General features: G+C 40.6%; 1 protein-coding gene across 15 annotated transcripts in view; it reads right to left on the minus strand.

The window, feature by feature from the left end:
* LINGO2 (leucine rich repeat and Ig domain containing 2) overlaps positions 1–26613 on the minus strand; it is a 982977-nt gene that overhangs the window by 489526 nt on the left and 466838 nt on the right. Inside the window, exon 1 of one of the 15 annotated variants that reach the window (XM_061631666.1) lies at positions 16845–16864. The exons of 13 other annotated variants lie outside the window; for them this stretch is intronic. The gene's annotated coding sequence lies outside the window, so the exon portion shown is untranslated. Of the gene's footprint in view, positions 1–12375; positions 12525–16844; positions 16865–26613 lie in introns of those variants that run through there. One more of the 15 variants, XM_061631652.1, reaches the window with a different exon arrangement.

The raw sequence follows: 26613 nt of genomic DNA on the forward strand, positions 1-26613 counted from the left end.
AAACCCAAACCTGCTTAGCTTCAGCAATGTGGTGGCCTCATGTGCCTTCAGACCAGAGCCCGGGGCACCTAGCCACCAAGGCCACTTGAGCCTCCAGTGACAAGGTTGAATCCAGGAGCACCCCCAAGTTACAGAGCTAATCGATCCAGAGGAGTGCAATACAACCCAGGACAAGCCATCTCCCCCCTCCTGGATTCGAAAACTCGAGATGCATAGCACCTCTGTCTTTTCAGGATTCAGCCTCAATTTAGTGGCCTATATCCAGCCCCTCAGTGCCTGCAAGCACTGGTCCAACCACCTTTCCCAATTCAGATGGAACAGAGAAATAGAGTTGGGTGTCATCCGCATATTGGTGACACCTCAATGCAAATCGTGAGGACAGCACCCAATAGTTTCACATCAGTTTTAAATAGAATAGGCAACACAAGGCAACCTTGAGAGACACCATGGAACAATTCCCATAGTGATGAAAAATAACCTCTGAGAACTACTTTCTGAAAATGGCCCTGGTGGTAGAAGCAGAACCACTGAAACATAGTGCCCCCAATCCCCACCTCCCTGAGATGCTCCAGAAGGATACTGTGGTCAACAGATTCAAAAGCCACCAAGAGATCAAGAAGAATGACCAGTGTCACAAAAAACCCCATCTCTCTCCTGACAAAGGTCATCAACCAGGACAACCAAGGCAGTTTCAGTGCCATGACTGGAATGTATCAGTTTCCTCCAAGCATGCTTGAAATTGGATTGCCACCACCCTCTCAAGCACCTTGCCCAAAAAAAGGATGTTCACCACTGGACAATAGTTGTTTAACACTTCTGGGTCCAAGGAGGTCTTGTTAAGGAGGGAACACACCCCTGCAAGGTGGTTGGTACTTCCTCCTTCTCCAGTGAAGCACTGAAAACAGCGAAGCAGTGAAACACTGAAGTCCACTCACTGGACTCACCCAGGCGATCCACTTCAGTTAGCTCTACGAAGCCAAGATAGGCAAGCATCAAGGGAGCAGTTGGTCCGCTGCACTTCTTGAAACACCTTGTCCACATCCTCAGGCTGCAACAATAGAAACTGAACCAGTACAGATGGATCAGACAATGTTCTGGATGTCTCCTTTGGACTTGCTCTAAGTGTGGCATCCAACTCTATCTGAAGATGAGCAACTTTGTCCCTAAAGTTGTTACAGCAGACTGCCACGGGTGTCAGAGTAAAATTCTCATGCCCAGATGATAAAGGCCCATTCACCTTTCGTGAATGGAAAAGCTCTACTGGACAGCTACTTGCAGGCACAATAGTGGCATAGAAATAAGTAAGAAATAAAAAGTCATTAATTTTGAATCATTTGCAGACTTTAAAAACAACAGCAGTGATGTAAACAAATACCAATCGTATTCACTGGAATTATTTCCATTCCTGATCACTGGCAAGCATACGAACTGCAACAATTTCTGCTTCCTTTTCCATCAGAATTCTCCAACATCCTTACTCCAGGCACCCCAAAACTACCCCACACGTAGAAAACAAGCACACCAGGGAAAGGTCTAGATAAAACTCTGCCCTATGACCTACCAGGCTTTTTTTACATGCAGGGCTTTTGTCGTATTTTGTTTTGGGGTGTGTGTTTCTTTTTTGGTATCAAAGACCACTGCATTCATTTGAATCCCAACCTGCAGCCTCTTATAGTATAGCTCAAAAACAGGTGTTCAAATTAGAATTGCTGACCTGCTCCCTCCATTGTGTTGTTGCCCAGCCCCATTGTCGTCTAGGCATTGGAGAATATCTGAAGCATTGAGCATACTCTACATGCATAGGCTCCCTGCACTATCAGGTTCTGTAAATAAACATTATTAGAATTTAGCCTTCTGGGTCTCTATCACCTGGAGTGTAGAAATACTGTTTGCCTCTCAAAATATCATGACCTTTCCTCATCAACAAAATTTGCCCATTAAAATGTATCATTTGGACCTACTGTGTACCCTTTTGTGTTTTTAAACAGTTGCCTGTGGCATTTATTAGGTGATTAAAGGCTCAAAGTGTAATCACACCTGGGATACTCAAGGTTTTTTTTATTACACAACATAGCTATTGTGCAATAATCTGCCCCATCTTCTAAGATGAGAAAATTATCTTTCTACAATGACTGTGTGAATATTTAATGTGGAATAAAAAGGTCACTCTCTCAATAACCTACAAGGTCAAGAAAATAGAGATGCACTGACAACAATGATGCAGGAATAATGCTTTTCCATTTGGCTGTATGTGGAGCATGATCTCTCTCCACAGGCTACAAAATGCCATAATCAGACTACCAAACACAACAGGACTATAAAAGGGCTTGGTCCTTATATCTAGGTGTTCCAGGCAGTGAGAATCACAGCTTGTTTTCTTGTGCTCTTCCTTCTCCACATGGTTCTGAGGAACCCCTGCTCAATTCTTCCATTACATTAAGGATGAGGAACCTGTGGCCCTCCAGATGTTGTTGGACTCCAACTCCTATAATTCCCATCCACTGACTTTGCTATCTGGAGGACCACAGGTTCCCCATTCCCGCCTTATAATGTTGAACTGGCCCCTTCACAGGATTCAAGTCTGCAGTAAATCTTAAAATGGTGGCCTAAGGGATGTCAAGAAATGATTCAGTCTGCCTCTGGCCAAAAGGGGAACTTCAGAAATCTCCTACCAACAGCCCAGACTGGTTCAGGTGCATAGAGGTGGTCACATGGAATAATGGGCTCAAGTTACAGGAAGCCAGATTTCAACTGAACATCAGGAAAAAAATACTGCTAGAGCGGTACTACAATGGAACCAATTCCCTAGGGAGGTGGTGGGCTCTCCAACACTGGATGTGTTCAAGAGGCTGCTGGACAGCCACCTGTCAGGTATGCTTTAATTTGGATTCCTTCATTGAGCACGGGGTTGGACTTGATGGCCTTATAGGACCCTTCCAACTCTATGATTCTATGATTCTTAGCAAACCCACTGACAACTGAGCATAACACTTATTCTCCCCCATTTGTTACCCATAGTGAGACATACATTTGAGATTGCATCATGTGCCATTTTAATTGACATTGTTTTCCAAAAAATGTGAACAATCTTCTAGTTTGGTGACACTCTATTCCAGCCTTTCCCAACCAGTGTGCCTCCAGATGTTGTTGGACCAGAACTCCCATCATCCTCAGCCAGCATTGCCAATGGTCAGGAAAGATGGGAATTGTGGTCCAACAACATCTGGAGGCACACTGGTTGGGAAAGGCTGCTCTATTCCTCTGCCTCTGTCCAATTATGTTTATTCTCCAAATCATTTTAATATATGTCAATTTCTTTTTGTTAACATGTGGTTTTATTTTATTTACTGTACGGCTGTGTTTTATCTTGTGTTTGTAAACTACCCTGGAAGCTGCATTGAAGGACAACATATCAATCTTTTAAAGAAAAACAAACAAACATAACATAGATCGTGTTAAGTCAGTATCTAAGGACATTAATACATTTGTGTGGTTAAAGGAGAATAGTTAGGAGTCAGGTTACATACTCTCTTGGGATAGATGAATCCCCTGAAGCTCTCTGTTTGGCTCATTTTCCCCCCTACAAGGTCCTAGTTATTTAGGATCTAGCTACACAATGTGGTTAGCAATCACGAACCTTTTCTTAATAAATAAATATTAAACACCAGACATGGGGGAGGTGACCACAGTGCACAGGGAGAAGATTTTAAGCCCTCCCTCCACCAACTTTGAACTTGGTGGGAAAAAAAATCCTTCCTTGTGGAAGTTAGCATGGCGGGGGGGATCCCATTGATAGCAAACGTTGTAATGTGTAGTTAGGCCCTGAGGCATGGTCCTAAATATACAGAAGCAGGTTTGGGGTTCTATATTCACAGAAACACACATTTATATATGAGTTTTCTTCAAGAAACCAGTGGCATTATTTAATAAATTTAGCAATGTGCAGAAAAACTCCAAAAGGTGCTCCAATGTAATGTTGTGTTGTTTTTTAAAAAAATATTCTGATTGCACCTTTTTTAGCAGTGTAAACACACACCATATATGGAGCAAAAGAAGAACAGCAGCAAACGCAAAGTATAATCACAAAGCATACAGAAAGCTGGAGAAGGCTAGCAGACAATAACTGTGCTCATTTCTAAGGTAACTGAGGAAAAGAAAAGGCATCATGAGGCAGAAGCTCAATGTTTTTGTTGTTGCTGCTGCTTTTGAATAAGAACCAGAAAAGATCCAATAGGATGGACTAGTCTCTCAGGACGCAGAGGGGAGTTTCTGCCAAGAGAGAGATTTTTCTCCTTCCTTATGCTGAGGATGTTAACAAGTATAATCCTATGCAATCTGCAATTTCTGTAGCTTCTTCAGATGTGGCAGTCTGGGAAATGAGGTATGTGTGAAAATCTTCAGCTTTTGGCACCAAAACGTTGGGGGTTTTTTTGTACAGGTTTGCTTTCCTTTTTACAGTTAGCTCTATGTGTGTGTGTACTCCAGGAATTCCAAACAATAGTCTTATGTTGTATTCCTGAGGACTCAAAATTAACTCCAGGGCAGAGGGATAGGATATGGAGAGTAAAAGCTATGATTAAATATTTAATCATAGCTGCAAATCTCAGAGGTATCCTGAGGTATTTCATAAGATAGCTGTTATGGGACATATGTTAACAGAATGGCAGCGGAAAAATATGAAGAAATCTGGGATACATTTTAAAAATGGCATCTGAACACTAAACATAGAAATAAGGATAGGAACACATTATAAAATAAGGATGAGACACGTGGCTTATAACTAGCAATCTTGGCAAAACTCTTATTTTTCATATAGCCAGCTTTTTTCATTTATGTAGGGAGTTAGTCAAAATACCATTCTTCATCAAATCAGTTTCCAGGGCAGTCTGCTTTGTAATGCTTGTCTCAAATATAATGAATCACCACCCTGAAACCTCTTCTCCAACTCCGGAGTAAATATTTATTATTAAGATAGTTATGTTACTCTTCTACTCTGGTATCACCCTATAAAAGCATAGTTCAGATGTGAAATTAACAAGTCACAGGCTTTCATGTTATCTCCATGCTCTGATTCTTTCCTGCACTTCCTGATTCTCAGCAAATCATTACTTGTGGTCCACTTGAACCAGCAATGTGGATGGACAAATCTGTTAGTTTTCATTTCTCAGTTTCTCATTTTTTCCAAGTCTCAAGTTCAGTTCACTACATTTCTGAATTGGTTTGCAATTTTTTAAAAAAAGTCCTCACACAATTGGACAGCATTTTAGTATGCATTTCTAATACATGCAATTTTCCCTGATACAATGGAATGTATATGTTATTTTCGCTAACAGGTGCAATGTAATGCACACATTTGTCTAATGTATACATTTGTCTACATATTATTTGGCTGCAGAACTGCATCAGAAAATTCAGAGAAGTGTGAATTTCAAAGGACAGCCTTGTTTCAGTTCACATATTGTTTCATTAAGTGTGAAACAGGTAGTCTCACATGATAATTCAAACTGAAACAATTTTCTGTCCCATCCCTAGTTTGCATAAACCAAAGTTCACCCATTTCAGATGAAACCAGCAACCAGAAAACTATGGTTTGGGGAGAATTGCATGAACAAATCAGAGGACCTGGTGGGAAAGGGGAAGGAACAGCAAGCAAGCAAGCATGAAAATAGTTCATATAATGGCAAACCATCATTTGGTGTTACATCTCAGTCGAAGCATCATGTAGATTTGATCTCCCAGCATTACTACATACTGCCTCAGTGCTCCTCCTTGTCTGAGCCTGAAATGGGCTAGGAAGTTTAAACACCACAACAGTGTCCTGGACCTGCACAGTCTACTTTGTCTTGCAGTACATAATGGTCCCACTCAACATCAAAATCTCTCAGGCACAGTCAGGAAAGACTGGAATCCAAGGACAAAAAAAAATCTAAGAAAATAGCATAACACAAAGGAAGAACAGGATGGATGGATGGATAAAACTGACAGTAAGCTAATCACTGTATATTAAGACCTTGCGCTTGGAGGGACTAGCAGGAAAAGTTCATTTCCTGTTCTCTCTTTTTTCCATTCCCCCCCATTCCCCATGATAATCAAAACTAGGATAGCCAGATCTCAGGGTTTGAGCCAAAGTTTCAGGACTTCTGCCTCTTATAATTGCAGTCTTTATAGGTCAGGGGCGGGGAACCTCTGGAATGCTGGCTAATCTTGGCCCACCAGCAGGTTCAACTTATCAACAAGGCCATTTTCTCCAAACCACAGCCACCTGTCAATCAGCTGATGTTATTGAGTTGTCAGCTGATGGGCAGGGTTCAATCTTGTTTGGTGCTGCTTCACCAGTGTGTTCTTTATGGGGAATGCACTGGCAAAGCAGACCCCTGCAGAGAGCAGGATTGAACCTTCCGGTCATCAACTGGTGAATGGAGAGTTCAATCCTGTTGGATGCTGCTGTGGAGAACGAGCTGCAGGTTGTCAGTGAGAAAGTAGAGGATGGGAAAGAGAGCATCACAGAGTGTGGGGTGGGGAAACAGAAAGAGCAAAGGACTAAGAAGAGTGGGGGTATTCTACATACATTGTTGTGTCCTCACAGCCGATCTGCAAAAAGCAGGTTTCTCTCCCTTGTAAAATACAGGCAGCCTTCTTCCTTTCTCCACCCTTTTTTCCTTTGCCCATCTCTGTGAGGAAACACTGCTTTGCCTTGCTCTCCACTCATACTGGAGGTAGTATAACCACTATGGCTGATAACCATTGGAAGCCTTACCCTCCATAAATTTGTCAAAACCTCATTAAAGCTATCCAAGTTGATGACTATCACTACATCTTCTGGTAGTGAATCCCATAATACAGTTTAACTACAGTTAAATGCTGCCAGTTGTGTCCTTTTTGAGGCCTACGGCAGAAGCTATATCATAGAGAAGCAATGTTATCATTTATAGATATCATATTCCTTATGAACCCATTAAGAATACTATCCTTAATCAAGGACATGAAAGCTAATGCTTCCTGATATAGCACAGCAAGTTGGCATCTGTAAAATCAATGCACCTATTTGTAATCATTTCAAGTTTTTTAACATATGCTGTTGTGAAGTTAACTATAATACTCTCTGTTTGCAGGGTAAATGGCACATTTGTCTTTCTATTGGTTTTACTTCGAAAAAGTGCCTCAAGTTTACTTTGTGCGGAACATAATATACATGCCTATTATTACAATCAAAGCCAACTATAGCTTGGTGATATTTGCCCTGGTAACGTGCAGGTTTTGGTGGCTGCTGCTGCTGTTCTGCTATGACGAATTTCATGCTGTACTACTGCACATACTCACCACCACTGAAAGTTTTTTCAGAATCTGATGTCTCCATTAAAAAGAGTGCACAATCGCAAATAGAAACAGAAATAGAAAATAGAGTGTTCAAGAACTGAATTTGGGATTGACACAAATAACATCAAAATATAACTGTGAATTAGGGAATTAGTTTGGTCTGCATTTTAAAGTGAAACAACCTCATCCACATCTCCTGGACTAATCAGAATGTAGTTACACTCTGGATTTAGCACACTTCCAAATTTCTGCTTACTTACAGTGTTACAAGGTGGTCCAAGGGTTACCTTTAAATCTTGCACATCTTTCCCCCCCCAGATTCTAGCCACTCCAAGTGGCTAAAATCCCCAGTAGCTGCCATGACCACTATATGTGTGTATGAGGGTGTGCTTTCTCTACTGCGGCCATTGCATGGGGAAAAAAAAGTTGTCTGTGTTCTATGAGTCCATGGAGGATACAGTGCACTGTGGAGTCCTTTGAAGGGTTGCATTAGCTCTTCGCAGTTGCATATCATGCTGCTATCAACTGTGATATTAAACTATGAAGATATTAAGGTGAATAAAGTCTTGCAGTGTATAAATTTGTTTGCTGATCTTCCTCTGTGTTTGTTTTCTCTTTCAAAGAGATCCATTGTCGAAACCTCAATTCTATCCACGACAATGTGCTGACAGACACATTTTGATTAAAATGCAAGCTAGTCCCTCAATGGGAAAGAATACAGAGTAGTTCAGTCTACAATACACACAGGGATGCCGCTCCATCTGTAACTTAGACATCCTTCTAACATCACAAAGTGAGCATTCAATGTGTTTGGAGGGGGAGAGGGAGAATACCCTCAAATGTAAACAAACAAACAAAAAACCTTCAGTCAACAACAGCAAAAAATCAAATGGCACTTGTAATAGTGCTGGTGGTCTTTGAATTGTTTATCTTTTAAGCTGGAGGGAGGAAGGAATGGGAAATGACTATAAGCCACAAGAAAACTACAAACTCTTCTGAGAACTGGAGTCTCTAACTCATTCTTCAAAGCAATGAAACTGGGTTGAACTGTGTCACAAACAATCTTGATTTTGGTTCTGTCACTTAAGAAGAAAAGGAAGGGGAAACCAGATATTCACATTCCTATTTTTTTTTGTCCTTAACTTTCTTTTATTTCTTGCCAATAACCTTTGCTTCTCCAACTACACCATTTTCAGCTGCCCCAAAGTCTCCCCTTTACTTGCACCTCCTCCTAGAAAACATAAATGATACCAATTCTCTCTTTTTCTCCCAACAAAAACTACTCATCTGATCCCGTGGCAAAAGAAACATCTGCAGCCAGCCAAGCGAGGACACATTTGTCAATCAGAAGAGAGTTCCACCTCTTTTTCTTTTAGACAACTGTTGTGACACAGTGACTATCAGAAAAATGTGGAAGGCAAGCAAGTCCAAAAAGTGTGCACGGCAATAATTTTTGTAAACTGATTTCACAAAAGGCTGACAGAAGTAGTTTCCATGTTCATCCTCAAGCTTGTGCACTGGTGAATCAGAGTAATTATACCAATGTGTAGAGTAACTGGTTTGCAGTATGACACAAAAAGTGCAAGGATAACCTCTAGACTGAATTACTGTAATGCGCTCTACATGTGGTTGTCCCTGAAAACGTTTCAGAGATAGCACGTGGTACAGAATGCAGCAGCTAGGGTGCTGATGGGCACCTCTAACTGGACTTGTATAACTTCAGTTTTGAAGGATCTGAACTGGTTGGTCATTTGTTTCTGAGTTCTTCATCGTCCTTATATTGACACATAAATCACGAAATGACTAGAATGAATGCCTCGTCTCAGAATGGCTTGCCTTTGTGTTAAGATTACGGAGGCACAGACAACAGTAAGCCAGATGTTGGTGTGATCCAGGTTAAATACCAAAATGAAGTTGCTCAGGAGCATAACTGGGGAAAGAAGTAAAACTGGGGAGACATCAGATATATGAGGAACACCAAAATCTCCCTATACAGACACGATTTCAGACTTTGTTCTTCAACATCAAGCAATGCCTTAACAGGAGAATGTTAGTCTTCTACCCCTGAAAAAGGCCTGTCATCAACCAAAACACACTGGGACTTCCGGGAAGGGTGACTTCGCTTGTGCCTGCTTTTGGGACGGGCTCCCGCCTCAAAAGAAGCTTATTCAGATATAAATCAGTCAGAACATTTTTTTTTTTGACTGATGAAATTTCTCCCGGGCAGGGAGAAACGTAGAGATCAACCTCAAAAGCCTGTTTTTGTTGGGAGGACTGGATTTCATTAATTTATGAGATAAGGTCCAGCCAACAATGCCGGACGGACTTCCGAACCAGCTCTATCTGTTTAAGCGATACGTTTATCTTTTCTTTAAAGAGAGAACGGACTAACAGGCAAGCACCCTTCTTTCTATTATTTTTTTTACTTGGTTTAAATTGTTGCAGCAAAAGGAGATTTGTCAGATTGATCGGCTTTGGACAACTTCTGGGTGAGCTATAACTCTTCTCTGTTATTCACGAAATTAACAGCTTATCTCTGTTTCTGTCGCAAAAAGCTGTCCTGGAAGTGCATTCTAAAGATATAAACAGAAGAGGGATTTCTATTCCTGATTTCTATTCTGAGGAATATTATATTGTCTGGGACTATTCTCTTTTTGGTCTATTTTATTTTGACGAATCTGCTTCTTCACGACGCCACTAACTGTTTTGATGCTGGGAACTAAATTTGTTTTGCATTCTTGAACATAGAGAGATAAGGCAGGCTGCTCTGTTTATACTGTGATGTCATCAAGCCTGGAATATTAACCCAATTGTTGCTGAAATAAGAAGTGGTTCTTCTTTATTTTTGTTTTGCTTTGTTTTCGTGGTTTTAAAAATGGCAATCAAGAAAGTGGCTGAGAATCTGGAAGCAACTATGTTTCAGAAAATAATGGATGAGATTGAGATAACGAAACAAACCCTGCGACAGGGTAGTAAGGAGCTGAAAATTGAACTGAGCAAAATGACGCAGGAGCTTAAAGAAATAGGGGATCCTGTGAGAGAGGAGAATGAGATCAGAGATGAGAAAAGAAAAAATAAAGGGAAGATACAAGCCCTGGAGATTGGAACAAATGTGGAATTGGAAAAAGATCTGGAGTTTATGGATTTTAGAAATAAAATCTACTGTTCGGAATTTAACGTTATCTCTGAAGAAATTAATGAAGATATTAGAGATAAAGTTATCAATGGCTTGGATAATCTTTTGGACTGGAATGACGTGATGGAGTTTGATATAGAGAAAATCTATGGAATTAACTGCAGCCATGTGACAATGGAAAAACTCTCAAGAGATGAGCCAGTGCATTTTGTAAAAAAGAACAGAGATATGACTTTACAACAGTATTTCAGCAACTTATTCAGAATCGATGGCAAGAAAATATTTGGGATAGAGGAAATTCCCATCAGACTCTTATTATATGACTATGGCTACGACAGCAAGATTATTATGGAATACTGATAATGGAAGATTGGACACTGAAATTACTGGACTTAACAGGACTATTGAAGATGGAAGATGGAACTAATAGGGATAATGGAATAATGGCTATTGAAATTATTGAACCTAACAGATTTTGATGAGATGGATTAATCGAAATGTCTATTTGGACTATGGTTATGACAATAAGATTATTATAATTATTAACGAGATGGATTAATCGATATGTTTATTTGGAGAAAAATTGATAGATATATTTCTTAAAGAATTGAAACCTCTCTTTGACTTTTTGTGGAAAGAATAAAGTAATGTTTATGAGATTTGATGATTAATTAAGATAACTACTGGAGGAAAGTGATTTTATAATATGATTTAAGAGACAGGATTGTTATATATTGTAGACCTATAACTGATTTGATCTGTGACAAATGGGAAGTCAATATTTTATTTTATTTTGTTTAATTATTTTTGTTTTGTTTTGTTTTTTGTCTTTGAATGTTTTATGATTTTGTTTTGTATGTTTTATGAAAATTTGAATAAAAATTATTGTAAAAAAAAAAAAAAAACCAAAACACACTGGGCTTATTTTTTTTTTTACTAAGCCTATTATTATTTGATACAGATATTTTCCACTACTATTTCTCTCTCTCTCTCTCTCTCTCTCTCTCTCTCTCTCACACACACACACACACACACACACACGCACACACACGAGAGAGAGAGAGAGAGAGAGAGAGAGAGAGAGTTTTAGCAATGGTTACAACCAATTTTAAGAGTTCAGCTGCACCACTAAAACACCAGGTCCTGCCTGCTTTCTTTCCTCATGGCACTGCCTGAAGTAGGTCACTTCTGCTGCTTGGCAAGGCCAGCCCTGACTCTTGACTGGCAACAGTTGACAATGATCTCAGGCTAGCCCTGCAGATAGCCTCCTGAGAATAGAGATGGGCGAGAATTTTGATTCTGTTAGCATTTCAAGCAGAATTTATCAAATTCACACTTTCCGAAACAATATGAGAACCGAAACACAGCCATCCTTCAAAATTCACATTTATTAGACTTTTGAGATGCAGTTCGCCAACTAAACAATATTTATAAAAATGCATATATTAGGGGAAAGTTGCATAAAATTGAGTGAAAATAACATGCAAAAAGGCATGATGTGATGAAAAATGGCTTGCAGAAATGTATACCTTTGTCAAAACTGCCTACAAAGATGTGTTTATTTGGAGAAATTTACACTAAAATGGTGGAGAATTTTCATGAGGATTTTTTTTTAATTTAGAGAACTGAATTTAAAATTAGAAAAGTGAGAAACTTAGAGAACCAAAATTGACAGATCTTTGCATCCCTACCTGAGATCCTTCTTCACTGGAGATACTGAGACTGAACCTGAAACCATATCCATACAAAGCAAACGTGTTCTACTGCTGAACTCTGATTCACTTTTTAATTGTAGTGAACTTGTGATTTGGCAAAATCTATCCTCCAGTTTCTCAAAGATTTTCTTCCACGGCTTCCATTTTTTTCTTCCTCATTGTCTGAAATTTCAGTGAAATTTAGAATTTCAGTGGGTATACATTTACCTTATTGTTGAGAGATAGCCAAAGGTGTTGTTTTTTTCCCTTTCCAGTAAAAGTTTATCCAGTGTCCTTCAGTCTCCCACAACTGTCTGTGCTTCCTGATTTGAAAAAGCCCCATGGGAGGAGTACCTCATGTTGTCTGGCTCTGAGCCTTTAATTAAAGCATTGGTACCTGGGAATGCTGGAGAGTACAGATCATGGTTAAGACAATTTGTAGAATTAAAGAAAGGGTATTTACAAACATCTCTCTAACACCTCAAAAGTACTGTAACCATGGCAAAAACCTGCACCCAACCCATGACACTTTTTCTCCCCCTTTGATAATTTTTGAATGCAATTTCTTTTTTCATTAATTGATGGAGAATGGTTAGGGGGGTAAAAGAAATGTTCGGCACAGCACTACAATGTACTTTATAAGTGGAAAACATTGTAGAAGTTGCAGATGGATGTGTGGAGGGAGAAATAAAGTGCCAATAGCAGTAATTGCAATGTTCACAGAAGATGAAACCTAGCTTATATTAGTAGTACCCTCTATGAGCAACTGGCACCATCAAGGCCCTTGATAAATGTACAAAACAGCACCCACTCCTGTTGTGTTTGGCTCACCAGCAAAATATTCCCATCTGTTCCAGCAGACCCACAATGTGTATCAGAAACTAACAATAGATTATACTCAGAGATGGTGGTTCTGGGTGACCGAGTGTTGCTTCCAATTTAAACCCTAATTTTCAGACACTTTTAAAATTCTCTTGGAGCATTACAACTTGGACTGCAATGTCTCCTTCTGGGTCAATGGGTCAAAGTTCAGTTATTTTGGCAAGCCTTTAGAAAATTGTTTCATCTTTTAGAGTCATTTGACAGTGTAGATAGTGGGTCTGGGTGGGAAAAAAGGGTTTTCTTTCTTCCAACTCCATTACAAACATTGTTCTAATGCTCTTTTCCATTCTGACAACTCTTAGTAGATTTGGGGTTTTTTAAAAGGGGGGATCACCATTATTGTTCCAATCATGGACATAATTTTTAATGCCTGATTTAAATGTGAGTTTGCTCTCAAAATTTCCTGGGTACATCATCATGTAAGAAGGGCTACAGCTCAGCAGTAGAGCACATGCTTTTCATACGAAAGGTCCCAGGTTCAACACCTGGCATCTCCAGGTATGACTGGGAGAGACTCCTATCTTAAACCCTGGAGAATGGCTGTCAGTCATTGTAGACAATGCTGAGCCAGTTGAGGGACCAATGGTCTGATTTGCTATAAGACAGCTTTCCTATGTTCCTAAGAAAAATAAAATGTCTTATTTTTCTGCATGTGCATGCTTACAAATGTCTAGTGCTCGGTACTGAGGATGTACATGCACCTGAAGGGCAGGCAGCAAGCATCAGGTAGAATTAGGCAGGCAGTAGGTAAGTGAAGGCAGAGGATTGTTAGTCTGGCAGTGCAGAGAAGAAGCTGATGGTCTCTACTGGCAGTGCTGGGGGCTGAGGGGGGCAAGTATAGTCAGGGTTGATCTCATTTAAATTAAATTTATTTAATTCATGGTTTAAATCACTTCTCCAAAGGACTCAATTTTAATGATTTAAATCACTAGTGAGGAAGATTCCATTTAATCATTATTTTTAGTAGAAGTACATTATTGTTTAATATAACCTTAATACATATTCAGAGATGTAGGTTTCATAAAAAAGTAGGTACACACTAAGCAATTATTCTGAATTGTTTTCAGATTAATTTTCATCAAAAACTGGGATAATTTGGTAATTTTAGTACTAAAGCAGAATGAACTTGTGAAGTCATTCAGGAGATGAACCACCTCCAGCTGTTCATTTAATCATGATATTTTTGTCATGATGTGCCAGAATCACCACCACCAGGCTTTTAAATTGTACTAAAAAGATAGTTTATTTTTCTGGCTGGTTTTTTTCTTCAACAAACATTAACAAAACATGCGCATGCATTTTTGAATAGTTAAGTATTTCTGGTTTTAGATAAATGTAAAGTTCTTTACAAATAAAATTTAGGCAATTTCAACCAAGTCAACATTAGAGACTTAAAATATTGGGTGTTACAGTTAACCCAGTCTTCTTCACCTTTGTCTTCCTTGTTCATTGTCTGGAAAAGAAGTACAAACTTTCCTGCTTTTTCAGTTCTCAACATATTTTTCAATTTAAAATTAATAACTCCAAAGGAAGAAAAAAAAATCTCTACACCAAAGAGGCTACTGCTGTTAAGAGCTAGATTACCACTTCAGTGGTCTCCTCCTTGTTCAGATCTACTCCATCTCTCTAACTTCTCGATTCAATGACCTTCTTTATCTTTGCACTGAGAGAGAAAGAGAGCACTTCATGTACACCACCTGCAGAATAGGACTTATCAGGTTATCTCCCATTTCCATAAACTGCTGTTAACATATTCATAGAATATAATTAGAAGTTGTATAATTAATATTCATGATGATATCTTTGACCTGGGCTCTTTTCTTTTACTAATTGTTTTAAGAAAATTTTGAAATCTGATTTAAATTAAAAAAATCCATTCGTTTATTTATTTATTTATTTTAAAATCATTGATTTTTATCAACCCTGAGCATGGCACAGTATATCAGACTCTGAAACAGTAGCAAGAGTGGTGTGTATGATGTTAAAATCAGTTCTAGTTTGTTCTGTCCAATATATGGAAAATGTCAACTGTGAAACTGTACTAAGTACAAATTCTTACTGTACATTTTTTTTTAGCAAATACAACATGCAGTTTTAAGCAAATTTGATTTATTGTAGCCTCTCCTGTAAATATACAGAGATTGGCAACAAGGCAGCTTTGTCATAAATCCAACACAGAGGCCTAGCATATATAGTGACCATGCAAAGGCCATGCAGCATAGTTGTTTGTAAAAGTTTCGCAGCAATCTCTTTCTAGCTTTGATTTATTATCAAACAGGGGATGGGAAGTGAGGAGAACAGAACAGAACAAGGAATTGGTCAGCATAAGTTTGTCTAGACACAAGTGAAAGAACTCTAAAAGGGGAGGAGAATGCATGCAATTTTGTAAAGATCAGAGTTTTCAAATCTTTTTCTGTGGAATATTTTTGAATCAATGATTTACAAAATGAAATCTTTGAGAATTCTACTGAACAAACAAAGCAAGAGACTGTGAGTTTCTCATTAAAACTTAGTCCTGTTGTTTAATTTTTATTTTTTTGTAAATCCAAGTGCTTAGCAGCAAAGTTTCAGTTTAGACATTTCAGCATTCAGTGGGTGGGACAACAAACACAATTCATTAAAGAGGGCCAGTAGTCACAAGATGGATGAAGAGCTACTTTGAAGAAAGACTAGTTTCAAGATCAAATGGGAAAACCCCAAGTTTGTTTAAGAGTATTTGCTGTAGTTACTTCTTATATTTTGTATTAACCATAGATATGGATGATTCTGATGAATAATATAATTTGAGCGACCATCCCACTTGTCACAAATGATGTCCATGGGCACATGTGTGACTTGTGCATTTGCTTTGTGTGTTTCCCATCTAACAGCTAATGGGAGAAACAGGGCCGGTTCTAAAGGGTGGCCAGGTGGGGCACTGGCCTGAGGGCCCCTGGAGCTACAGGGGCCCCTCCGCGATCTGTGGCAGCAGCCGCAGATCACAGGGCAGGAGCTTCCACCTGCCCGCCATTCCCTTGCCCCACCTACCTGTCTCCTGCCTTTTAGCATTGCCCTTAATGAAGATGGCGGCCAAGGTTTCCCTAAGGTGCTGAAGCCCCTGTCACCATCTTCATTGATGGTAGAGATGTGAGTGTGTAGCACACACTCGTGCCATCAACAAAGATGGCGGCGGAGGCTTCATCTCCTTAGGGAAACCATGGCCGCCATCTTGGTTAATGGCAATGCTAAAAGACAGGTGACAGGTAGGTGGGGACAGGGGGCGCATGCGTGCACGTGCACACACACACATCAGGGCCCGGGGGAAGCTGATGCCCAAAGGCCCCGACATGCCTGGGGCCAGCCCTGGGGAGAAAGCAAACATCTCACTAATGATGTGTGAGCACAAGTGGCAGATATAGCTCAACACACTGGAGGTGTGGAAATTCCCTTTTGATGTTATGCAGAAAGTGTGAAACAAAGATGCATGAGTTCTTGCACATCCCTTGCTTGTGTAACACTCCCCAAAATATGACGGACAACATTCTAATTAGATGAGTCATACCTATTAATGTCTGTTATTAGACTAATATTATTAAATACATTCCTGAAAGCCAGTTTGGGCTCCATTCCCTTTCCAAAGCAGACAAGGTGTCATATTTAGCCATATTCAGGTGTACGGTTTACTCACATTAAAAGAATGTATGGAAGGGGAGAGAAGCCATGCACCCCCCCCATCCCCACTTTTGACTTTCACACATTTGGTTTTAAAAGTCTGTTTGCAACCATAGAATACACTCTCATGCTACTCATATCTAATCAGAAGCACAAGCTGATACCTTTTAAGAAAACTGGAAAAGGCAACTCTTTGAATGATTCTACCTTTACCAGCCTGAAGAGTCAAACCTTCCTGTCAGAGCTCCAACAGAGTAAAGCAGCAAGGATAGCTCTGGGCACAAGCTTCACAGACTGCAGATGAGAAAAGTAACATTTGAGAAAGTCAATTTCCATTTCAAAATGTTGACCATCTAATGACTGAAAGATAAGTCTCAAGATCTGAACAAAGTGAGTCGTGCGGGCTCAACAGAAACAAGCCTTCAGCCATACAAACTAGCGCAAAGCCACTTACAGAAAAAAACAAAGTGTTCCCTCCTGGCAACTTTCTGCTCAGCCTATCCATTCTCTCCAACTCTACACTCCAAGTATGAAGAGACCAACAAATATGTCAAAAAAGTACTGAATTAGGACATAACATACGTAGCACATTCTCAAGTCTCTGAGGACATTGGAGAGGTTTTTCAGCAATCCAAAAATCACTCAAAGGTGATGTACTATCAATATTCTGTTGCTGAGATCTTCACCCTGAGAAGTTCATAGAATCATTGAACTGTAGTGTTGGAAGGGGCCTATAAGGCCATGGAGTCCAACCCCCTAGTCAATGTAGGAATCCACCTTACAGAATACCCGACAGTTGGCTGTCCAGCTACCCCTTGAATGCCTCCAGTGTTGGACAGCCCACCACACCCTAGGTAATCGGTTCCATTGTCATACTGCGCAAACAGTGGGGAAGTTTTTTCCTGATGTTCAGTTGAAATCTGGCTTCCTGCAACTTGAGCCCATTATTTCATGTCCTGCACTCTGGGATGATCGAGAAGCAATCCTGGCCTTGCTCTGTGTGGCAACCTTTCAAGTATTTGAAAAGTGATATCATATCTCCCCTCAGTCTTCTCTTCTCAAGGCCCAGTTTCTTTCAGTCTCTCTTCAGAGGGCTTTTTTTTAGTCCTCTGATCATCCTCTTTGCCCTCCTCTGAACCCGTTCAAATTTGTCTGCATCCTTCTTAAAGTGAGGTGTCCAGAACTGGACACAGTACTCAAGATGAAACCTAGCAGTGCTGAATAGAGGGGAACTAATACTTCACATGTTTTGGAAACTACACTTCTGTTAATGCAGCCTAAAATAGCAATTGTATTTTTTTGCAGCCACATCACACTGTTGGCTCATATTAGCTTGTGATCAGCAACAATATCAAGATCCTTCTCGCATGTAGTGTTTCTGAGCCAAGTATCCCACATCTTATAACTGTGTATTTGGTTTTTTCCCCCTAAGTGTAGAACTTGGTGGTTATCCCTATTAAATGTCATTCTGTTGTTTCAGCCCAATGCAACAGTCAATCAAGATCCCTTTGGACTTTGTTTCTGTCGTCCAAGGTATTAGCTATCCCTCCCAATTTTATATCATCTGCAAATTTGATAAGCATTCCCTACACCTCCTCATCCAAGTCATTAATAAAAATGTTGAACAGCACAGGGCCCAGGACCAAGCCCTGTGGTCAGGGCCAGTACCAGAGGGCAGCCAGGTTGGGACCTGGCTGAGGGTCCCTGAAGGGCCCCTCCTTAGGGTGGGTGGGTAGTCCTCTCATTCTGCGATCTGCAGCAGTGTCGGCTCCCAACCATGGAGCAAATTGCAGAGAGGGAACACCTAGGCACCCCCCCAACTGTGCAGGCCTGCAGTGCCCACCTGCATGGCCTACCTACCTCTCCTGTTGAGGTGAATGCTGGCCACGCTGCACACATGCCTGTCATCAACCAAGATGGCGGCCAAAGCTTCCCTAAGGGGCTGATGCCCCTGTCACCATCTTGGTTGATGCCAGGCATGGACACACGTAGTACACATGTGTGCAATCAACCAAGATGGTAGAAGAGATTTCAGCCCCCTAGGGAACCATCTTGGTTGTTGGCAGGCATGCACACACAGCGCTGCCAGCATTTACCACAGCAGGAGAGGTAGGTGTGGACAGGTGCCGTGGGGCTGGGGCAGGCTGGTGCCCAAGGGCCCAATCATGCCTGGCACCAGCCCTTCCTACAGTACCCCACTCAATACCTCCCCCCAGTCTGAGAAGGAACGATTGATAAGCACTCTTTGAGTATGATTCTGGAGGCAACTGTGGATCCACCTGATAGTTGTTCCATCCAGCCCACATTTAGCTGTCCTATTAATCAGAATCTCATGGGCACTTTGTCAAAACCCTTGCTGACGTCGATATATATTGAGCCCACAGCATCCCCACAGTCTACCAGGGAGGTTACCCGATCAAACAAAAAAGATAAGATTAGTATGGCAGGATTTGTCCTTGATAAATCCATGTTGGCTTCTAGTAATCACTGTATTGTTCTCAAGGTGCTTACAGACTAACAACTTTATAATCTGCTCCAGAATTTTCTCAGGGATTGATGTCAGGCTGACTGTTTTGTAGTTCCCAGGTTCTTCCTTTTTGCCCTTTTTTAAGACAGGGACAACATTAGCCCTCCTCCAGTCATCCGGCACTTCATCCATCCTCCACGATTTCACAGAGATAATAGACAGTGTGTCTGGGAGCTCTTCAGGCAGTCCCTTCAATACTCTAGAAGTCCATCAGGCCCTGGAGATTTGAACTCCATCAAAGTGATTTAGTATTCCTAACCATTTGTCTATCGACCTAAAGCTGCAATCCTGCCCATTCAACTTGTATTTAATGGTTACCAGGAGGGTCATAAAACCTCTTTTGGGAGAACACTGAGCCAAAGTAGGAACTGAGCACTTCTGCCTTTTCTTTATCATCTGCTATCATTTTGCCATCCTCATTGAGTAGATGTACCACCATTTCTTTTCTCTGTTTTTTACTATGGATGTACTAGAAAAAAAGCTTTTTTGTTGTTTTTGGCATCTCTCGCTATCCTCAGCTTTGGCTTTCCTGATGCCATCCCTGCAATTCTGTGCTACCTGTCTGTACTCTTCCTTCCACTTTCTGTTTGTGTCCTTTTTTGTTTTCAGGTCATCTCTAAGCCTTCTGTGAAAGCACTGGCTTCTTCTGCTATCTTCCCCCTTTTTTCCTTGATGGAATTGTTTGCCGTTGTGCCTTCAGAATTTCCCTTTAGAAACTCACACCCATCTTGGACTCTTTTTCTCATTAGGGCTGCTTGCCATGGAACCTTACTTATCATTGTTCTGAGTTTATTAAAATCGGCTTTCCTGAAGTCCAGGGTACTGGTATGGCTACTCTGCTTTTGCTTCCTTTAAAATCAATTCAAGTGTAGCGTGATCATTTTCCAGCAGTGTTCTCTTAATTGCCACTTCATCCACCATGTTATCTCTATTGGTTAGAATCAAGTCAAGGATACCTGATCCACTAGTTGCTTCCTCCACTTTCTGTAGGAGAAAGTTATCTCCAACAGAAGTCAAGAATTTCTTGGAGGGGCCGTGTTTGGCAGAATTTGTCTCCCAACAGTTATCAGGGTAATTGAAGTCCCCCATTACTGCTACATCATGCCTCCTTGAAACATTGGTAATTTGCTTTGCATAAATTTCATCCTCAATTTCTCCTTGATTTGGTGGTTGGTAGTAGATTCCAACCATGTTCCTTTTATTCTTTGCCCCATTAATTTTAATCCAGATAAGTGCGGTGGAGCTACCAAGCTCATCCTACTGTATTTCTGTGGAGGGATATATATATATTTAAAATATAGTGCGACTCCACCTCCCTTTCTATTCCTTCTGTTCTTTTTTTTTTTTTACAATAATTTTTATTCAAATTTTCATAAAACAAACAAAACAAAATCATAAAACATTCAAAGACAAAAAACAAAACAAAACAAAAATGATTAAACAAAAAAATAAAATGTTGACTTCCCATTTGTCGCAGATCAGTTATAGGTCTACAATATATAACAGTCCTGTCTCCTAAATTATATTATAAAATCACTTTCCTCCAGTAGTTATCTTAATTAATCATCAAATCTCATAAACATTACTTTATTCTTTCCACAAAAAGTCAAAGAGAGGTTTCAATTCATTAAGAAATATATCTATCAATTTTTCTCCAAATAAACATGTCGATTAATCCATCTCGTTAATAATAATAATAATCTTATTGTCATAACCATAGTCCAAATAAACATATCGATTAATCCATCTCATCAAATCTGTTAAGTCCAATAATTTCAATAGCCATTATTCCATTATCCATATTAATTCCATCTTCCATCTTCAATTGTCCTGTTAAGTCCAGTAATTTCAGTGTCCAATCTTCCATTATCAGTATTCCATAATAATCTTGCTGTCATAACCATAGTCATATAATAAGAGTCTGATGGGAATTTCCTCTATCCCAAATATTTTCTTGCCATCGATTCTGAATAAGTTGCTGAAATATTGTTGTAAAGTCATATCTCTGTTCTTCTTTTTTACAAAATGCACTGGCTCATCTCTTGAGAGTTTTTCCATTGTCACATGGCTGCAGTTGATATAGATTTTCTCTATATCAAGCTCCATCACGTCATTCCAGTCCAGAAAATTATCCAAGCCATTGATAACTTAATCTCTAGTATCTTCATCTTCAGAGATAACGTTAAATTCCAAACAGTAGATTTTATTTCTAATATCCATAAACTCCAGATCTTTTTCCAATTCCACATTTGTTCCAATCTCCAGGGCTTGTATCTTCCCTTTATTTTTTCTTTTCTCATCTCTGATCTCATTCTCCTCTCTCACAGGATCCCCTATTTCTTTAAGCTCCTGCGTCATTTTGCTCAGTTCAATTTTCAGCTCCTTACTGCCCTGTCGCAGGGTTTGTTTCGTTATCTCAATCTCATCCATTATTTTCTGAAACATAATTACTTCCAGATTCTCAGCCACTTTCTTGATTGCCATTTTTAAAACCACGAAAACAAAACAAAACAAAAATAAAGATGAGCCACTTCTTATTTCAGCAACAATTGGGTTAATATTCCAGGCTTGATGACATCACAGTATAAACAGAGCAGCCTGCCTTATCTCTCTATGTTCAAGAATACAAAACAAATTTAGTTCCCAGCATCGAAACAGTTAGTGGCGTCGTGAAGAAGCAGATTCGTCAAAATAAAATAGACCAAAAAGAGAATAGTCCCAGACAATATAATGTTCCAAAGTTCATATTTTTTATTTTTTTCTCGGAATAGAAATCCCTCTTCTGTTTATATCTTTAGAATGCACTTCCAGGACAGCTTTTTGCAATAGAAACAGAGATAAGCTGTTAATTTCGTGAATAACAGAGAAGAGTTATAGCTCACCCAGAAGTTCTTTAAAGCTGATTCATTTGACAAATCTCTTTTTGCTGCAACAATTTAAACCAAGTAAAAAAAAATAATAGAAAAAAGGGTGCTTGCCTGTTAGTCCGTTTTCTCTTTGAAGAAAAGATAAACGTATCGCATTAATCAGATAGAGCTTGTTCGGAAGTCTGTCCAGCATTGCTGGCTGGACCTTTTCTCATAAATTAATGAAATCCAGTCCTCCCAACAAAAACAGGCTTTTGAGGTTGATCTCTATGTTTCTCCCTGCCCGGGAGAAATTTCATCAGTCAAAAAAAAAAATGTTCTGACTGATTTATATCTGAATAAGCTTCTTCTGAGGCGGGAGCCCGTCTCAAAAGCAGGCACAAGCGAAGTCACCCTTCCCGGAAGTCTCTATTCCTTCTGTTCTTAACAAGTTATATCCTTCAATTCCTGTATCCCACTCATGGATGTCATCCCACCAAATTTCAGTTATACCTATCAAATTGTATTTACTCTCCTGTATTAAGAGTCCAAGTTCTTCCTTTTTGTTAGAATGTTCATGAACACTTCCATGGCAGCTCAGCCAATGTCACTTCAGAAAAAAAGAGAAGAGGAATCATAAAAGATAGACATTTTTTGTTGGGTTTTGTGATGTGTGTCATGCCCTTTCAATTTTAAGAAAAGAGGTAAGACATTTTAAAGATTTTCAGGAGTAGGGTATTCTGTCTTAGGTAGATATTCCATAGGCATCTTCCAACTATAAACTGTTATGAACCATATTTATTAAAAGTAGGGAAGGGGGTGAACAGAATTCTTCACCACATCATCACCAGACATCACACTTTTGAATGGAGTAATTATTGATTGGACAATGAACAAGGGTGAGGGCTCAGTGGTAGAACCAATTCTTTGCATTTAGAAGGTTCCAGGTTCAACCTCTGACATTTCCTGTTAACAAACCTCAAGGGTCTCATTAAAAAAAAATCTAGAGAGCCACTACCAGTCTGAGTACACAATGCTGGGCAAGACAGACCAGCTTGACTCAGTCGAAGGCAGCTTAAGATGTTCAATAATCTCGTTCAGCTCTGCTTTTAATGTGCATCTCTTGTCCAGGCTGCTGACATGGTAGCACCTTCTTCTTGGATCCCTACTGGATCTTAGAGAGAGAAATAGTTGTCAGCATTAAAGAGTCAACAGGGATATATGGACAAAGATGAAAACAATGGAGGGAATGTCCTGGGGGCAGTGTGGGCAGGACCTTTGGGATGGATCCAGAGGGTGGAACTGAAAGTTCTTACCTTCCAACTATTTATTTATTTATTTATTTATGAGATTTATATCCCACCCTTTCTCCCAGTAAGAGCCGAGGGCGGCAAGCAAAAGGACTAAAAACACTTAACACATCATAAAAACAGACTTTAGAATATATTAAAACAAAACAACCACTAAAAACACATTAAAACAAAACATCTTTAAAAACATTTTTAAAAGGTTTAAAAACATATTAAAAAGCAATTCCAACACAGACACAGACTTTTTAGATGCTGGTAGGCATGCAATAATTGGAATTTGAACATTTCACAAGTATTTTATCCTCAATCTGCAAAACAAATGTATGTTCTTTCTTCTTTTCAGAGATTCTCTCCTTTCCGCCTCCTCTTCCTACCACAGACACCCCATGCTGTTCCACTTTGCCTGAGTACCAGCTAGCTTGGCCTCTCTGCCACATTGTAAGCAGCATGTTTCATGTTGCCTCTGAAAGGGAAGGTCACAGCAGCTCAGCTGCCTAAAAAAGCATAGAGGAGGGCAGCAACCACACTGGAGGAGAAGCAGAGTGTTTTCCATTTGAAGTCAATACTGCCTGAGACGTGCTAGCAGTGGCACCACATTTTTTTAAAAGAAAGAAAACTGCTATGTTCCTCCTATGTCCATCTGTCACACATAGCGAGGAGCTAGGTCTCAACCCCCTTCATTTGCACAAATGTCATTTTGGGTGCACCAGAACAGCAGTGAAAAATGATACAATTACATTTGAGCACTGAGAGCCTGGCTGGGAATGGGGTGGGGGAAACCAATGTTAAACAGAGCCCTAGACAAAATGGGAGGAAATGTCTTCTCTAATGCTTCTGACTGCTTTCTCAAGAAAAATAACTTAACACTGACTGGATTCCTTTCCCCAGCACACTGGCTGCTCAGATGAACTGACAGCCTAAATTGGTTTTGGATTAGGAGCACAGTCTGCAACCAGTGCACAGCATGTGTGCACTTTGAAAAAGCATTCAATATTGCATGCAAAGTTTGTTCATTTAGGATGACCGGCAGAGGCCTAACCTTCTGGAGCAGACTTCTCTTCAAATAATCAGGATCACTGGAGCATGGGGTGGGTGACTGCCCCCCTGAAGTCCTCATTTGTAAGACTTACATAACTGTACAGTGGGAGCAGAATACCTATTTCAAAAGCAGGGCAGCTGTTGGGTAAGAGGGGTTTCCTTTTCATTTCATCTTGCAGTATATTATTACTGATAATAGCAATAAATCATAAACGATCATTTCACAATTAAAGTGTTGATTCCTATTTCCATTCTACCTGGCATGATTAACAAAGGAAGTTACAGAAATGCATATTAGCACAGAGTCTATCAATCAACAAGTACTGAAAGCCACAGAATAATCTATGAACAATGATGCACAAGAAAATTTACATGGGCCATGAGTAGGGTTGCCAGGTCTCCGGTTTTCTGCCGGAGTCTCCGGCAAAAGGGGGCCGTCTCCAGCCTCCGGCAATACTTTGTTTAAACTGGATGATCTCCGGCTTTTCATTGGCCCCCTCAGCCACGCATGCGTGTTCATTCATGCATACAATGAAGGCTCTGGCCGCCCGCCATTTCCCACTCAGCCAACATCCGCTTGCTGCTTGTTGCATCCCCTCCCTCCTTCCTTCCTGCCTGGGTGGTGCCAAGGACCAGCACCACCACCAGTTGCTGCCACCAGGGCCGGCATAACACGGTAAGTATGGCAGGAGGGCGCAACGCTTGAGGGGCGCCTGAGGTGCCCCTAAGCAGGCCCGGAGCCAGACTTAGCCTTGGGGCAGTGTGGGTCTCTCTACGGAGAGCCCCAGGAGCCCGCCCACCTGCCTGCTATGGACTCCGGCGGGGCGGTGCTGCTGCTGCTGCCCCTCTCCCTTTGGCTGGGGGTAAGTTGCTCTCTCTAACCCGCCACTGCTCTTCCCCACGGAACATGTGGCCTGCAGGTGGAGAGGCTTGCGCCGCGAGTTCTGCTGGGCGCACCTCATGCAAAGCGGTGAGGGAAGCCTCCCCGCATCTTCCTGCTTGGGCCGGGGGCCCTTCCTTCTTTTCCCAATGAGACCGTGCCCTCCCGTGGGGTGGGGTGGGGGACCTGACTCGAGAGGGAGCCCCGAAGGCGGCCACAGCCACAGGTGGCTTTTGGCGAGCGAGCAATGTGCCTGCGGTGGCCAGGCAGCTCGTGGCCGCCCTGCAGGGAGTTGCAAGCCACCGTCTCGGCCCTCGAAGAAACGGACTTTAGTTGCCTGCCCCAACTTTGCCAGGCCACTGACTAGCTGGGCGCGCAGGTTCGTAGCCAGTGAAAAGTTTTGGTTTCGGGGTGGGGGGAAAGAAAGAGAAGCTTCTGCACTCCCTTCACTCTGCTGGAAGCTGAAGAGTGCTAGGCCCCTGTGTAGTAGTGCATAGAATCTAGCTTTTTCCTTCTTTCTCTGTATATTGGGCTCAGAGATTATACTGTGTCTCTATGTGAATATGGACAGTTAGCATTTACCAACATGTATCTGTCTACTTCTCTTGTTCAAAAAAAACAGAAAAAAGCTAAAACAAAATGGGAGGGGTTATAGACAGGGTACGCAAGGGGTGGGTTTCAGATGTTGGGGTGGGTTAAATGGGCATTTTGACAAAACAAGGCTTCTCCTTTGGCATGTTTAATCATGATGTTTAATAAACATCCTTGAAGTTTAAGTTAAAGTGATGACACTTTTAAAGGAAAAAAATTAAATTCTCTCCTAATGATTACAGTTGAGCCCTGCCACTTGATGGAGAATCAGCAGAACCTGTAGGATCTTATTTGGAATTTACATTCTCTATTGTAATTTTGTTCTTTGTTTTGTTTTGTTTTTCATTTTTTTTGGTTCACTGGAAAAGAAAGATGCTCAGTTTTAAACGTTAAAAAGTGTACAAGTTGCTTTGTTACAATACAACTTAATGTGTACACAAGGGGGCTGATAGTCTTCACTGGAAAAAAAAAAAGCACGCTTCAGACCCAACTCAGTTAGTTCGGTTTCTCCACATGGAAATTAGAACTGTTAGGACTAATACTATTTCGAAAGGAAGAAAACAAAAAAGTCAGTTGTACATTTTTAAAAACACACATTGCAGTCTTCCCTTCACTAAAACTAGCCTCTCATCCAGACTATCTCTTGAAAGTGTAATGTTTTGAGGATTCAGGTGTAAACAGAAGAGGCATTTGTCTATGTGCTATCCCAGCTTTCTGAAAGGTCGCTTAGTGCCTGCTCGC

Source organism: Rhineura floridana, chromosome 1 (genome assembly GCF_030035675.1).
Source record: "Rhineura floridana isolate rRhiFlo1 chromosome 1, rRhiFlo1.hap2, whole genome shotgun sequence".
NCBI lineage: Eukaryota > Metazoa > Chordata > Lepidosauria > Squamata > Rhineuridae > Rhineura > Rhineura floridana.